Source organism: Phyllostomus hastatus, unplaced genomic scaffold (assembly GCF_019186645.2).
Source record: "Phyllostomus hastatus isolate PE091 unplaced genomic scaffold, TTU_PhHast_1.1 phas_contig_209, whole genome shotgun sequence".
NCBI lineage: Eukaryota > Metazoa > Chordata > Mammalia > Chiroptera > Phyllostomidae > Phyllostomus > Phyllostomus hastatus.
The window spans coordinates 8269331-8286442 of record NW_025333735.1 but is presented as its reverse complement, the minus strand read 5'-3'; positions in this window follow the sequence as shown (position 1 = coordinate 8286442).

Sequence of the window (17112 nt, the reverse complement as noted above, 5' to 3'; positions counted from 1 at the left end):
TACTCATGAATTAGCCAAGGTAATCTGTCTTTGAAGAGTTTCTATTTTATTTTTTTCTACTTTATTGTCTTTTAGAATGTGAATAATGTAACATAAAATAAGTGAAGGGCACAATAATTTGGAAGAAATTATTAATTTCAAAAACTATGACAAATGTGAAAATTATCAGACTCTAATGTATAACTGTTCATGTTTATTTTTTATTTTTATTATACTGTATTTGACACATAATAGGCAATTAATAAATATTGATGAAATGAATACATGAAGATGGACAACAAGAAAAAACCTGATCTAAATGTAGAGGGAGCAATTATTCCATCATTGAACTTTCATTATAGGAGTGTGTGAAATATCAAGAGTATATAAAATATGTGCCATAGAGGCATAAAATATGCTAATTTTCAAAAAATTTATAATTTATTTAAATAAGTAAACTTCACTAGTAACTGGTTTGTTTTTAGTAATCTTTATGTGCTAGGATCATATTTCCAAACTCAAGAGTTTATGAAGCAGATGAGCTATGTATGTAACCTAAAATAGAAAAAGAATAGAAATTGGTGCTTTTCTCTTATGTACATTAATTAATAATTTATTGAGTATCTGTTGGGACATACACCTGTACTTGGCATCACATAGGATATCAAATACAGTTAATAAATCCAGGTGATATTAAAATAATAAATAAGTTTATAAGTAGGCTACTCATATTATGAAGATTTTGATCTGTTTGAATTCAGTATGGCTTCATTTTAGATTTATCTAGCTATTTCATAAAAAAATAGTCTATAGCACAGTTGTGGGTTTAATTGTGTCCCACAAAAAGGTATGTTCATGTCCTGACCTCCTGTGAAAGTGACCTTCCTTTGGAAATAGGGTCTTGGCAGATGAAATTGAGTTAAGATGAAGTCATTCTGAATTAGAGCAGGCCCTAAACCCAGTGGCTGGTGTCTTTACAACAAAACAAAAATTGGGGTGCATAGATATGGACAGAAAGAAGATGGACATATGAAGATGGAGGCAGAGAATGAAGTCATGTTTCCAGAAGTTGAACAACAACAAGGATTGCCCACAGCCACCACAAGCCATGAAGCAGCAAGGGGCGATCCTACCCCAGAACCCTCAGAGACAGCATGGTGATGTGCACACCTGTATTTCAGGTTTGTAAACTCCAGAACTGTAAAAGAATAATTTTTGTTGCTTTAAGCCACTTAATATCAGATATTTCATATGGCAGGCCTAGGAAATTAATACAAAGAGTTAAAACAGGAAGAAAAGAAACATGAACAGAAGGTGAGATAAAGGTAAGGTAAAATATAAAAACAAGTTTTCCATTATGGAAAAGATAGATTTGTAAGTTAATTCATCTGCTGATAGTTTAGGACTGTAGGAAGGAACACATCTTCTAAAGCCTCAACAAGGCTCACAGAACTTTCAATCTCATACCTCCTTGATTCTATCTTTTTCTTATTTTAAAATTTAAGTCATACCAGAGAAGGTTACAGAGGACTTTTTCATAAATCAGCCACAAACTAATATACTGGTTTACATCCCTGCTTCACCATTTACGAGCTGGATGAATTTAGGGAAGTTATTGTATAATTTGCTAGAGTGACCATAACCATTACCAACAGAAATTTATTTCCTCACAGTTATAGATGCTAGAAGTCCAAGATGAAGGTGCGGCAGGTTAGTTTTTTCTAAGATCTTTCTCCTCAGTGTGCAGATGCCTGTCTTCTTCCAGGGTCTTCATGTGACTTTCCCTCTGTGTGTATCTGTCCTAATCTCCCCTTCTTACAAGGACACCAGTTCTATTGGATGAAGGCCCACCACAATGACTTCATTTACACTTGATTACCTTCTTAAAGATCTTATCTCCAAATACAATGACATAGTGAGATACTGGGGAATAGAACTTCAACTTGTTAATTTAGAGGAGAGATACAATTCAGCCCACAATAGTTATTTTATGCCTCAGTTTTCTCATCTATACAAAAGTGGGCCCTATGAATATTAATCTCTTAGACTTGGTATGAGGATCAAGTGAAATATACAAATATAGAAAACCACACTTGGCAAATTTTAAACATTAGGCACATGTTAGGTATTGCTATCGTTAATGTGAATAGATGTATTTAAACCAAGATTTACATTCAGTTAAGGGCATTTTCTGCTCATTGTGACAAATATATATTATTCTGACTTGCTTTGTAACTTATTGGTAATATTTATTTATTTTTTATATTTTTATAAGATTTCTGATGATGACATCCATGTCTTATTTATTTTTTCCATTGGCCAGAGCATACAGTGATTCACCTGCATCCTCTGATAGGTTTAGTGAAAGGAAGAATGAATGTTCATTAATCACATATCTGTTATATCCAAACATACTACCAGTTGCTAGTTTACTTGTATCATCTTATTTAATTCTCACAACAATCAGCAAAGGTGAGAATTGTTATTTCTATTTAATAATAAATATAATTTAGAGAAATTAGGCAAATATATAATCTAAAATGTTATTACAAATGAACAATATATGCTTTCATTGGATTGTTTGTCTTCCTGATGTGGAACCATGTGAGTTCTTTATATATTTTGGAGATTAAACCCTTGTCTGATGTATCATTGGCAAATATATTTTCCCATACAGGGTTCTCTTTTCATTTTACTGATTTTTTTAGCCATGCAGAAGCTTTTTAATTTGATATAGTCCCATTTGTTTATTCTTTCCTTTATGTCCCTTACTCTGGGGGATATATCAGTGAAAATATTGCTGAGTGGGATATCTGAAATTTTCCTGCCTATGTTCTTGGGTTGGAACTGGAGAGGATTAGGCTAAGAGAAATAGGTCAAGTGTTGAAAAACAAATACCACATTTTTCACATATAAGTAGAACCTAGTCAACAAAATAAACAAGTGAGCAAAACAGAACCTGAGAAATGGAGATAATGAACAAGCTGACAGTTACGAGAGGGGAGGGGTAGGAGGATAATGGGGTAAAAAGGGTAAGGGTCAAGTCAAGGAACATGTATATAGGACCCATGGACAAGGACAATGGGGGGGTTGAATATGGGAGTTGGGGGGTAGGGTAGAAGAAAGTAATGGGGGAAAAATGGGGACAACTGTAATTGAACTAAAACAAAAAACAATGTGTGATTTCAAACTAAGCTTTGTCTAATTTTAAAGCTAGGGTTCTATCTCCTACCACATGGTATGTTAGATACCACATTGCTCCATAGTTGTATCTAATATATATCTACTTAGTCCACATGTGAATGAAAAAACTGAATTCATTAACATTAGAGTCAATGTTAAAATAGACCAATATTTTTTGTAGATTATCTTTGAAGAAATTTTAGACGAATCTGTGAACAATTAGATGCTATAATCAAAAGATACCTTCAAGAAGAAATATAAAAATAAAAAGGTAAAACACAGAGGTCTGAGTCTCCAGAGAAAATACAGCCAGAGTTTTGTTTTATTATTTATTTAAATTTTTAATTGTATATTGTATTAAATATTATTTAATTATATTATTTATGTTTTATTTAATTTACACAATACTCTAGTGAAGTAGATAATATGATTAACCTCTATCAACGATGGTGTTTTTAAGTTTGGTAATTGAGAGTTCTATAATTATATAAATTTTTGTTCATTTAAATTTATTATCAGTCTCTGCTTTTTATAATTTTTATTCATATAAGCAGAATTGAATTAATCATAATTATTGTTTAAAGACACATTGGGTTTACAGGTTCATGTGCATTTTTTTAGTATATTTTATTGATTATGTTATTACAGTTGTCCCAATTTTTTCCATTTTGCCCCCATTATCCCCATTACCTCCAGCAATCCTCCATCTTTAGTTCATGTCCACAGGTCATGCATATAAGTTCTTTGGCTTCTCCATTTCCCATATTATTCTTAACACCCCCTTCCCCCATCTATTTTGTTCCTATCAATTATGTGTTTTAATCCCTGTACCTTCCCCCCATTCTCTCCCTTCCCCCTCCCAGCTGATAACCCTCCAAATGATCGCTATATGTATGGTTCTGTTCCTGTTCTGGTTGTTCATTTAGTTTTTTTGTGTTTTTTTGTTTGTTTGTTTGTTTTGTTTTTTTAGATTCAGTTGTTGATTGTTATAAATTTGTTGCCTTTTTAATGTTCATAGTTTTGTTTCTCTTTTTCTTAATTATGTTTCTTAAATATTTCACGTAAAAATGTCTTGGTGATGATAAACTCCTTTAGTTTTACCTTGTTTGGGAAGCACTTTATCTGCCATTCCATTCTAAATGGTAGCTTTGCTGGGTAGGTAGGACTGGCAAGAAGTATTCAGAGTGATGAAAAGCAAGGACTTACAACCTAGGCTCACATGCTTCTATCTTTTATTATGAGCATTACAAGCAACATAGCACAGGAGGAGGGGAGAGTCCTTGAGACTGTGCTGAGAAAAGGGGCCTCTGAAACCATCTCACTAAGATCGCTGGGTGACCTGAACATCACAAGCAAAATCATACAGGAGTGTGGGTAGTCCTTTAATTTCATTCTGGAAAAGGGAGTTTCTGTAAAAATTCACTAAGACAAAGAGCCTTTAATAACTGAGAGAGAAAGTCTTTGTAGCAGTACATTTTTCCCAAGAAGGGAGGGGAGCCTTAAAGGCAGCTGAGATATAATCCTGAACCCTTATAGTCAGAGTACTTAGATTAGCCAAGTAGCCACTTGCAGCCTCAGCTCAAGTGTATGGAACAAACTCATTAACTTACTAACAAACTTCCTAACAACTTTCTTTCCTCTCTATGTGGGACATTTAGACTAACTGGGTGTCTGTCTGTGGCTTTGTACTCATGTGTGTTTCATAAATAAACTTGCTATCTTATTTCCACTATATGTGTTTGTCTCTTGTTTGAATCATTCTCTTGTGGGCAAGACAAGAACTGAGGAAGGGTAAGGGGGCTGCTGACTCGGGTTTCTCTCTCCCCATCCATAACATTATCAGTGAGACTCATAAATCATTACTCATTTCTAGAATTCAATATTCAGTCAAACTTTATATAGTTGATTGCAATTTATTTTTTCACTTAACATTATGTTACTAAGATTTAGAAATGAGGATGCATGTGGCTCTTGCTTATATTTATAGTCATATAATATTACATTGCATGAATATATTAATTTGTCCCTTTCCCTTTTGAGGGGCATTTGGTTTGTATCCAGTGTGCTGTTAGAACAGTGTAAAAATGTATTTATGGGTGTCCTCTGCTTATATACCAGACTTATTTATTTTGACCAATTGACTATGTGTTAAATGGTTCCTCTTTGTGGTCTTTCTTGGCTTTCCTCAAATTAATGAAGCAGTTGAACACCACTTAACATTTTAAAAAATGAATTTATTTTCGAATTACAATTGACATAAAATATTCTATTAGTTTCAGGTGTACAACATAGTGATTAGACATTTATATGCCTTGAAAAGTGACCACCTCAATAAATCTTGTAACCATCTGATACCATAACTATCTATTACAATATTATTGACTATATTTCTTACATTGTACTTTACATCCTTGTCATCAATTTGTACTTTACATCCTTTACATCAATTTGTACTTCTTAATCCTTTCAACTTTTTGATCCCTTCCCCACCCCCAACCCCCTCTTATCTTGTGACCATCAATTTTTTCTTTGTATCTATGAGTTAGTTTCAGTTTTTCTTGTTCACTTGTTTTATTTTTTAAATTCCACATACAAGTAAGGTAATATGGTATTTTTCTTTCTATACCTGCCTGATTTTTCTTAGCGTAATACCCTCCCAGTCTATCCATGTTGTCTCAAATGGCAAGATTTCATTCACTTGAATGAAATGCTAAATTAGCATATGGCTAATATTCCCCGGTGTCCCATCTTCTTTATCCATCAGTCTATCGATGTTCACATGTTGCTTCCATAGCTTGGCTGCTGTAAATTATGGTGCAGTGAACATAAGGGTGTGTTAATCTTTTTGATTAATGCTCTGACTTTCTTTGAATAAATATCCAGAAATTGAATTACTGGTTCATTTGGTAATTCTCTTTTTAGTTTTTGGAGGAAGAACTTCTATGCTGTTTTCCAAAATGCCTACAATTTACAATCCCATCAAAAGTGCACCGAAGATTCCCTTCTCTTTACATCCTCGCCAGCATGTGTCATTTTCTGATTTGTTGATAATAGTTTTTCTTATAGGTGTGAGATGATATGTCAGAGTGGCTTTGCATTGCATTTTCCTTATGATTATTGATGTTGATGAGCATCTTTTAATATGTCTCTTGCTTATCTTATGTCCTCTTTGCGGAAGTGTCTATTCAGGTCCCCTACTCAATTTTTAATCAAATTGATTGTCTTTTTTTTGGGAGTTAAGTTATATGGGTTCCTTATATATTTTGATATTAACCCTTTATGTGATGTATCATTGGTGAATATCTTCTCCCATCCAGTAGGTTGCCTTTTCTTTTTGTTGATGTTTTCCTTTGCTGTGCAAAAACATTTCAGCTTGATGTAGTCTCATTTGTTTATTTTTTTTCTTTTGTTTCTCTTGCCCTAGGAGATATATGCAAAAAAAAAAAAGTTACTAAGAGTGATGTCAAAAAGTATACTGCCCATGTTTTCCGTTAGGACTTTTATGGTTTCAGGTCTTACATTTAAGTGGGTAATTCATTTTGAGTTTTGTTTTGTATATGGTGTGATAAAGTTGTCCAATTTCATTTTATTTTGCATGTATCTGTACAGTTTTTCTATCACCATTTATTGAAGAGACTGTCTTTACTCACTGGGTATTCTTGCTTCCTTTGTCATAGGTTAATTTTCCATATAGGAGTGAGTTTATTTCTGGGTTTTCTTTTCTGCTGCATTGATCTTTGTGTCTGTTTTTAGGCCAGTATGAACTGTTTTGGTTACAATAGTATAGTTGAAGTATATACTCTGATATCAGGTAATATGACACTTCCAATTTTGTTCTTCTTTATCCCCAATGGCATTTTTCACAGAACTAGAACAATTCTAAAATCTATACAAAATGCGAATTAACATATTTTGGGGGGAGGTGTGTGGGAGGAAGGGCTTTTTTTCTCATACTGTGATATGCATGAGCTATACCTGTGTTTCACCTAGGTTGTTTCTCTTATGCTTATTGATTATAGTAATTCTTCATATATTCTTCATACTAATCTTTTGACAGTTATATATCTGACAAAACATGTCTTCTTTTCCACTTGTTTTGACCTTTATTTCAGGTATCTTATAGTTAATACAGGAATTTAATTTAAAAAATTTAATTAATCTATCGATTTTAGGGTTACCTTTTTTAATAAACTGTTTCATAAATTTCTCTATATCCCAAGGTTAGAAATATTATTACCCCTGTATTTTCTAAGGTTTTAAAAATGTTCTTTACTCATTTAAGTTCATAATTCATTAATAGTTGTGTATTTTTTTTATCTAAGGTGTTAGGTTCAGATAACATTGTTATTGTTTCTGTCAATAAACATTTTACATACATATACCCAACAAATTACTATTAATCAAATTATCTAGTCTTGCACTAATGGCATATTATTTAACATACATTTATGGAAAGAAAACCTGAATATTTGGTTAGAATGTTCAGATCTTTTTCTACTATCTTAGAAACATGTTATTATTTGGATAATTTTTAAGTATCTGTGTGTAATTAAGATAACATAATTCTAAGATTTAAGATTCTATTAACTACTGAATCTTTTTATTACTAAGTTTTAAAATCTGTAAGAGAGTTTATTAATATCTGTGCTGCCTAAATACATTTTAGTATTTTAATATGATTTGATAATTTGAATGTTATTCTATTTAATGCTTTACACTAGAATGAACAATATAGTAATATATTTATACTAGATATTATTACTTTTATAATAAATATGGAAATTAAGTTATGACACTTTTGAACATTCAAAGTCATGCTAGTAGTAGTTTTGAACTGAGAATTCTGACAGCTTTGCTACTAATTCTTCATTTATTTTTTCCATAATACCATTTATATTCTAACTAAATGTTTACCATTATTTTTGAGAAAATAAAATAGTTGTGAATTCATTCAAATCACCAATATACTATGAAAATATAAAACATTATATTTTTACTTTCATGCTCATCTTAGCTAGAAATAAAGAATGATGATGTGCTGGCCATTAGTAAACAAATACAAGTTGCACATTCTAAATGCTCCACAGAATGTTCTTTGTTTATTTAGGCTTCTCAGTTTTTAATCCATTGGTGGAATGTAGAGGATGGTGGTGGTGGTGGTGATGATGATAATTTGAGCAAGACAAAGGCGTAACAGGAACAAATATTGTCATGTAGGATAGAAAAATAAATTGCTTTTTAGAGATAACAAGGAAATGATATTGTCAGAATTAGGAGATAGGTTAGACATGAGTGGATATAAACAGCAGAGATTCTGGAATTGGTATGCAGAAGAGAGGTCTTAAGACAAAATTTGAAAATTATCTTCTTATAAATGTTAGAAAAAGTCACTAAGGATATTACTTAAAATTAAATTAGAGTAAGTAGCTCAAGACAATGTATAATGAGCTTAAAAAAGAGAGTCATATGTGTAGAAGAAGAGCTTATTTAACTAGACAAGAGGGATTAATGCACACACTACACTACCTCATTAATCTAAATATTGCCAGGTTTTAGGCTCATATCCAACATATCTTCTGTTTTTTACATCTAGCAAAATATCAATTAGTTTACAATTTTATTTTACTTATTTTTAAATTATATTTTATTAATTATGGTATTACAGTGGTCCTGATTTTTCCCCCTTTGTCAGCCCCCCACCCGGCATCCTCCATTCCTTCAAGCAGTGCCCCCACCGTTATTCGTGCCCATGAGTCATGTATATAAATTGTTTGGCATGTCCATTTCCTCTACTGTACTGTACATCCCCACGGCTATTCTGTAACCACCAATTTGTACTTCTTAATCCCCTCACCTCTTCACTCATTCCTCCCCAGCCCCTTCCCATCTGGCAATCATCAAAATACTCTCTGTATCCATGATTCTGTCTCTGCTCTTCTCACTGGTTAGTTTGTTTTTTAGATTCAGTCATTGATAGATTTATATTTTATGCCATTTTATTGTTCATAGTTTTGATCTTCTTCTTTTCCTTAAATAAATCCCTTTAACACTTCATATAATATGGTTTGGTGATGGTGAACCCCTTTTGTATTTTCTTGGCTGGGAGGCTCTTTATCTGCCTTTCAATTCTAAATGACAGCTTTCCTGGGTAGAGCAATCTTGGCTGTAGGTCTCTGCTTTTCATGATTTTGACTATTTCTTGCCAAATCCTTCTAGTCTGCAAAGTTTCTTTTGAGAAATCAGCTGATAATCTTATGGAAATTCTCCTGTAGATAACTAAGCTCTTTCCTCTTGCTACTTTTAGGATTCATCCTTTATCTTTAACATTTGGCATTTTAACTCTGTGTCTTAGAGTGGGCCTCTTTGCATCCATCTTGTTTGGGACTCTCCATGCTTCCTGGACTTGAATGTCTATTTCCTTCAAATTAGAAAATATTTCTTTCCCTATTTTTTCAAATAGATTTCCAATTTCCTGCTGTTTCTCTTCTTGTTCTGGCACCCCTACGATGTGAATACTGGACCTCTTGAAGTTGTCACAGAGGCTGTTTATACTATCCTCATTTTGTTTTGATTCTTTTTTCTTCCTGTTGTTTTGACTGTTTTTTTATTTGCTTCTTTGTGTTCCAAATCATTGAATCGATTCTTGGCTTCATCCACTAGTCTGTTGCTTTCCTGTAAATTGTTTTTTTTTAATTTCAATTAGTGAATCCTTCATTTCTGACTGAGTCTTTTTTATGCTGTTGAGGTCCTCACTGTGTTGCTTGAGCATTCTTATAATCAGTGATTTGAACTCTGCATCTGATAGATTGCTTATCTCCCTTTTGTTTAGTTATTTTTCTGGAGTTCTAATCTGTTCTTTCATTTGGACATGTTTCTTTTCCCCCTTGTTTTGGCAGCCTCCCTGTGTTTGTTTCTATGTATTAAGTAGAGCTGTTATAACTCCTTGTCTTGGTAGTGTGGCCTAATGCAGCAGGTGTCCTGTAGGGTCCAGTGGTATAGCCTCCTTTATCACCCAAGCTGGGTATTTGAGGTGCAGCTTTCATGTGGGCTGAGTACACTTTCTTCTTATAGTTGAGACTTGGTTGCTGTTGACAGATCAATGGGAGTGATTTACCTGGGTCAGTCAGCTGCAACGATTGGCTGTGACCACTGGCCACCAAACTCTGCCCTCCATGGAGGATCACTATGCAGGGGCAGAGTGGTGGTGTTCCAGCTTGGCCAGTAGCTGTCCATTGGGTCTGCTGGTCCTGGGGTTTCATGAGTGGTGTAGGCATAAGTCAGCCCCCACCTGTGTTTTGCCCAGAGACACCCTGCGTGAGCTATAAAGCAACCTGAGATGGCTGTTACTTGTGCCTGGCTTGGAGATTCCCAGGCAAAGCCAAGCTGTGAATCTCACCTGGCTGCTGCTAGCACCAGTCCTGGGTATCATGGAGGCTAGCTATTGCTTGTTTGATAGGATTTAGGAAGTTATGAAGCATGAACCAAGACGAGATATTCGTGTGGAAAACCTGCTTTGACTGGTCCCATAAATTGGGTTGGATAGAGTCTCTGGAGATCTCCAAGACAGGCCAAACAGCATTAGTTAGTTTGATGGAGTCTCAGATATGGCACCAACTTTCCAGCTATTTGTAGGGGTAGAAAAGAGGCAACGGCTTCTGATACTTCAGTTGCCTCTGATGCCAGATACTTCAGTTTTTCCCTTATACCACTGGTATCTTTCAAGCTGCTACCTTGGTCCTGGGACTGAGAGGGAGTGAATCTGAGTAGATGAGATCATGTATGCTTTCTTCAAGAGCAACTGCTTGGGGCTTCAGAAGTTTCTTCCACTGACTTGATCTCTGCTGGATTTTGCAGCTAGAAGTTGTGGGGACTTATTTCCCTGGCATTGGAACCCTCTGCTGGCAGGCCTGGTGTGGGTCTGGGACTCCTCAATCCCAAAATATCCCTCTTGAATTTTTATCCACCACACATGGGTGAGGGACCAGCTCATTCCACATCTGTGCCCCTCTTACCAGTCTGTATGAATGTGGTTTCTTTAATTCCATAGTTATCAGACTTCCATTCAACTTTATTTCTAATGGTTATGAGTGATAGTGGTTCTATATTTTAGTTGTAATTTTGACGTGGTTGTACAAAGAGGTGAGTCATGTCTGCCTATGCTGCCATCTTAACCAGAATTCTAGTTTACTATTTTAAAACATTGTTTTTAATTCTGATTTATTAAGAGATTATGGGAACTTTATAATTTATGTCATCATAATCTATAGTGGGTGAAGTTCTAATATGGTGATATAAGTAAATTTTTACTTTACAAATGATGTTTTTTTGGTCTTTAATAGAACCACATCGAGGCTTTTAACATATTTTCTTTATGCCTGTGAGAGAAGTTGGAAATCCAGTAGCTGAAGCAAAGTGATTAATTAATACACATGTAAATTAGGTAAAAATCACAAGGAATTAAATATATTAGGCCTTCATTCATTGATTTATTCATTTTTAGTTTCCCATCTGCTTCCAAATATTCACCCAACAGATTTTTTTGTTGTGTCTTTACTTTGTGTTTAGCATTGGGATATAGCAATGAACAAAACATACAGACAATCTCTGCCCTCATGGAGCCGAATTTTTGTATAATTTACATAATAAACAAAATAAACAAATAAAATAATAATATTTTACATAGCAATAAATACTATAAAAAGAGAGATGATGTAAGAAGGCCTTAGTAAGATGAAGACATAGTATATTACCATGAAATCAGCAGCAAGAGAAACATGAGAATATGTGAGGTGACATCATTTAGGGTAGAGGAGTCTGAGAAGACAAGTGCCAAGAATGGGAAAGGGATGTGCCTGACATGTTCAAAGAGGTTGGCATCTTACTCTAGCAGTATTTCAAATATCCAAGGAATATATATCAAATCAATAGAAGCTAGGGTCAAATTTGTCCATGAATTCTTGGGAGCTTTGGAAACATTAGCCTGTTGGAAGTAAGGATTAAATTGAAATGAGCTTGGGAAAGGACTTGTATACATATGAGGGGGATCCTCCCCCAAACAAGAATTATCTTCTGTATCCCTTGTAGTACAGTCTTCACCCACTAGGTGAGTGTTCTAGGAACCCATCTACATCAGCGTACCAGCTGGCATTGTTGTGAGAGGCTGCAGTCAGCTTCAGTGAAATTTTTTTTTGAGATTCTTTAAACACATTTTCCCATTTCATAATGGATGATTTACAAATGTATCTGCTCACACTATGCTGAGTGTTCAGCAGTTTTGGACAAAAAAACAGCATATTACTGTGCCCCCTCCCTATTATTCCAATTTTAACCTGAGTGCTTTTGCTGTTGTTTGTTTGTTTGTTTGTTTCCCTGGATGAGAAATGTCTTCAAAGGGAAACATTTTGCCCATGTGGAAGAGCTGAAACAAAAAATGGCAGAAGCATGAAAAGGCATCAAAATGGACTAGTTCAAAAATTGTTCTGGGCAGTGGAAAAAATTCTCAATAGGTGTATTGGGTCAAATAGAGAGTACTTTGAAGGTGACTGAAGTTTAAACATGTAAGAATAAATACACAATTTTTTATAAATAAAGTCCTTTTTAGGGGGGTCCCCCCTCATACACACACACATGAATTTTCCTATGACTGCTGTAACTAATTTCCACAAATTTGTTGGCTAAAAGCAACAAAAATGTATTCTTCTACAGTTCTAGAAGCTAGAAGTGTCACTGGGATGAAATCAAGGTATCTGTAGGGACTCACTCCCTCCAGAAGATCTAGAGGGAGAATTTATTCCTCATATTTTTCAGTTTCTGGTGGCTTCCAGGTTTCCTTGGCTTGTGATCTCATCATTTCAAAGCTTAAGGCCATGTGATAGTTTATTTTATGTCAAATGGATGGGGCCACAGGGTGCCCCTATTAAGCATTATTTACTAATATGTCTTATAGGTTCTTTTAGGATGAGATTAACAATTGAATCGGCAGACTCAGTATATTCACCTCCCCAATGTAAGTATGCATCATCCTAGCCATTGAGGATCTGACTAGAACAATAGGTGGAGAAAGGAAAGATTTATCTTCTTTCTGTCTGCTTTTTGAGCTGAGACACGAGTTTTCTTCTGTCCTTCACCTGGGTTTTACAACTTTGGTTTTCCTGGCTCTCAGGCTTTCAGACATAGACTGGAACTGTAACACCAGCTTGCACATAGTGGATTATACAATTTCTCAAACTCTATAATTACCTATAATCACTTAATTAATTAATCAATACTATTGGTTCTGTTTCTCTGGAAAAACTTAATAAAGCTATTATCTTCAAATCGTTCTCTGTCAATCTCCATAACATCTACTCCAATTTGTGTGGTGAAATTTCTGTCTCCCTATTATAAAGATATATGTGAAAGTGTTTAGGACCCTTCTAGCTCATCCAAGAAAGCTTCCATTTTGATATCCTTCATGTAATTATGTCTACAAAGACCCTTTTTCATTAACAGGTCCTAAGGAAAAAGGATCTGATATCCTTGGGGCAGCATTGTCCAGCTTACCAAAGTACTACATTGTCTATCTCTCTACTATCATCTATCTGTCTATCACCTCTCTACCATCTATCTATTTAGCATCTATCTACCATCTATCATCTGTCTATGTTACATCGCATTACACATAAACTCTCAAATATCCTGGAAAAATAAGGTCTTTTGCATATCTTCATATGTACTAGGAAGATTAATGAATTGTTTGATGAAGTTGAACAATTCTGCTCAATTTTTCATCCATTGAAATATTAAAAGTTTCTTAATGACATTATTGCATTTTTGTTGTTTCTCTTCCTTATGAGAAAAATAAAATGTGTCAAGTAGAAAAAAAAAGAAATTATTCAAAAGTCCTTAGGACCAAAGCTTTATAATTATACATCATAAAGAAAGATATATTGAGTATATATTTTCATGATAGAAGTTGATTTTGAGCTAGCACATGCAAAGTAATTTGCAATTAAACATATACAACCACACATACACAAAACTAATTATTAAGAACCCTCAAGTAATTGCATTAAGAACTAGTTTGTGAGTTAATATAGGTAATAAAAGTGAGTGCACTTGCTAAATAAATTTTGAATTGCTATTATATAATTTTTGAGTCAAAATGTGCTTCTAAAACAAATAATTTAAAAACCCTAGATATTACATTATATTATAATATTAACCTTGTAGAGTCATTTGGTGTACATGCATTTATAACATTTAACAAAACAAAATTTAAAAAGTATTTATTAGTTATTTAATTCCATTAATATTATATTTTTTAATGAAAAAGTCCTATTTGGGATTTCTTTTTAGATCTTGCAAGGTTGAATTAAAATCAGAATACCTATTTTGTTAATTCAGCATTTCACCTCACAAATAAGAAAAACTATAAAATCACATACAACAATGCACCATCTTTGAAAAATCTTCTTAAACATGTACTATGATTATGTAGGGAATGTGAACAGAAGAGAAGAATGTAAGAGAAAACTGAAGTACTCCAAACACGTATGGTTCTCACTAACCAAATGTCAAAACTCAGACATTACAAGAATGCTCTAAAAACTCCTGTTTAATTTTGAGTTTATGGAGGCTAAAAATTTTAACAGAAGCTGGTTCACATGATTTTTATAATCTGCCATCTATATTAGTCGGAGACAAAATAATTTTGAGAAGTGTTCAAACTATGAATCCTAGGCATAAAGTTTTTCTTAAGGTACACTACTGGAATAATATTTTTTTCTGAATTAAAATGTTTGGCTTTGCATCACAAGGTGAATAATACTCTTAAATGTGCCCTCTGAAAATGAGAGTGTACGTAGTGCTGCAGTAAGCAGTTTAGTAACCATGGAAGAAATTAGCCATTGACAGCATTATAAAATAATTGTTCTACACTATGTTTTCAACCTTCTAAATTTGGCTGATATAATATTTAAACAAAATAGTATTACTAATAATATCAAGCATAATTTATTACTTAATCTTTAATCATGGATGTTCACTAAACAAGAAAACTGTTAAGCTTCAGTCTCAGCTTTTGCCAGTTACTGACTTGAACTCTCAGCCTTTCAGCATTCAGCCAAAAGATATATTTGAGACACCGACCTTTTAGTCATATTGTGTGTGTGAGTGCTAGTGTGTGTATGTGTGCCTGTGTGTTAGAATAATGCTAAAAAAATCATCAAATCATCAAACTATCTTTCAATAATTTTATTCTATCAGCATACAAACATGTTTTATTTCCATTAGGAATGAGGATGTGGACTGGGATAAAGATTTTGTTTTTATATCCAGATAGTGACACATTTTTCAGTTTATCTCAAAAAACTTACAATCTCCCACTTGTCTATAATTGATTCATTAATTGTCTCACCTTCAGTTCTCTTCTTTGCTCACTTCATTAAGGTTTTGTTCCTACCCAAATGACACTTGTCAAATCACCTGTGACTGCTGCTTTACCAAACATAAAGGTTAATTCTCAGTCTTACATTCCTTGAATTGTCAGTACCATATGGCACAGTGAAGGATCCCAATCTTCCTGAATCATTGTGTTCAAGCTTTCTTACAGTTCTGCACTTGCCTAATTTTTCTTCACCTCCTTGGATGTTTTTACAATTTCTTTGTAAGCTCCCTTTTATTCCATGGCCATAGGTTTAAATGTTTGTGTATCAGAGCTCTGTTCTCAAAAGCTTCCTCTAATTACCACACTTTTCCTACCTGATCTCATGTAGTCCATGAAGTTCAATACTAGTCAGACGTTGCTGACCTGTAGAATAACATCTCCTACCCTAATCTCCCCTTCTCCTAACACCAACAAACTCAAAGATCTGTCTACTTAACTTCACTGGCTGTCTAACAATCTACTCATAAGCAGCATTTTCTAAATAAAAAATTAATTCATCCCCCCCAACTGGCCTCTAAATCTCCTATTTCAGTGGGAGGGGGAACCCCCTAAAATGGAATTATCTTCTGAAGGACAGGTTCCTTGTAGCACAGGCTTCCCCCACTAGGTGAATGTTCTAGAAACCCATCTGTATCAGCATACCAGCTAAAGTTGTGAGAGGTTTTGTTCAGCTTCAGTGAATATTTTTCGAATGCTCTTTCAAGGCGATCTCCCGTTTCATGATGGGTGATTTATGAGCACAAATGCCCATGCTGTGGTGAGTGTTCAGCAGTTCCAGACCAAAAATGGCATGACCCCCATGATGCATCTTCCCTATTCACCCGATCTCACCCCTAGTGACTTTTTTTGTATTCCCTGGATGAAAAACTTCCTTAGAGGGGAATGTTTGGCTGATGTTGAAGAAGTGAAATAAAAAACATCACAAGTACTAAAAGGCATCAAAATGGATGAATTCAGAAATGGTTTTGAGTAGTGGAAAAATGTCTTGATAGGTGTATTGGATCAAATGGAGAATATTTTGAAGGTGACTGAAGTTTAAACATGTAAGAATAAATACATAATTTTTTATAAATAAATTCTGGAGTCCCCCCCACCCCCCGTACATGACACCACCATCAACACAGGTGCTTAATTTGGGAGTGTTTTTGAATCTTTCCTTCTACCACATACATAGAAAATGGATCAACAATTTCTGTAAACCCTCCCCTCAGAGAACAATCTGAATATATCCATTTCCTCCATCTCTACTTTTTAATTAAAGCTACTGACATCTTTCACTTTGACCTCTAAAATAATCTATTATTATTTTTTATTACTATTACTATTATTTGCTTTCATTCCATTTTTTACATAGCAGCCAAAGTGATCATTTTGGAAAGTAAATCAAAGTTCATTCCCACTAGAAGTGGCTGTGTGAACAAGAATTATTTGTGAGAATCTTATTTTGGAAGCAAACCAATATGTGAAATGGGAGTGGAGAAGTGAAAAAAGGAAACACAGACAGCCAATAAAGGCCGTGTTAT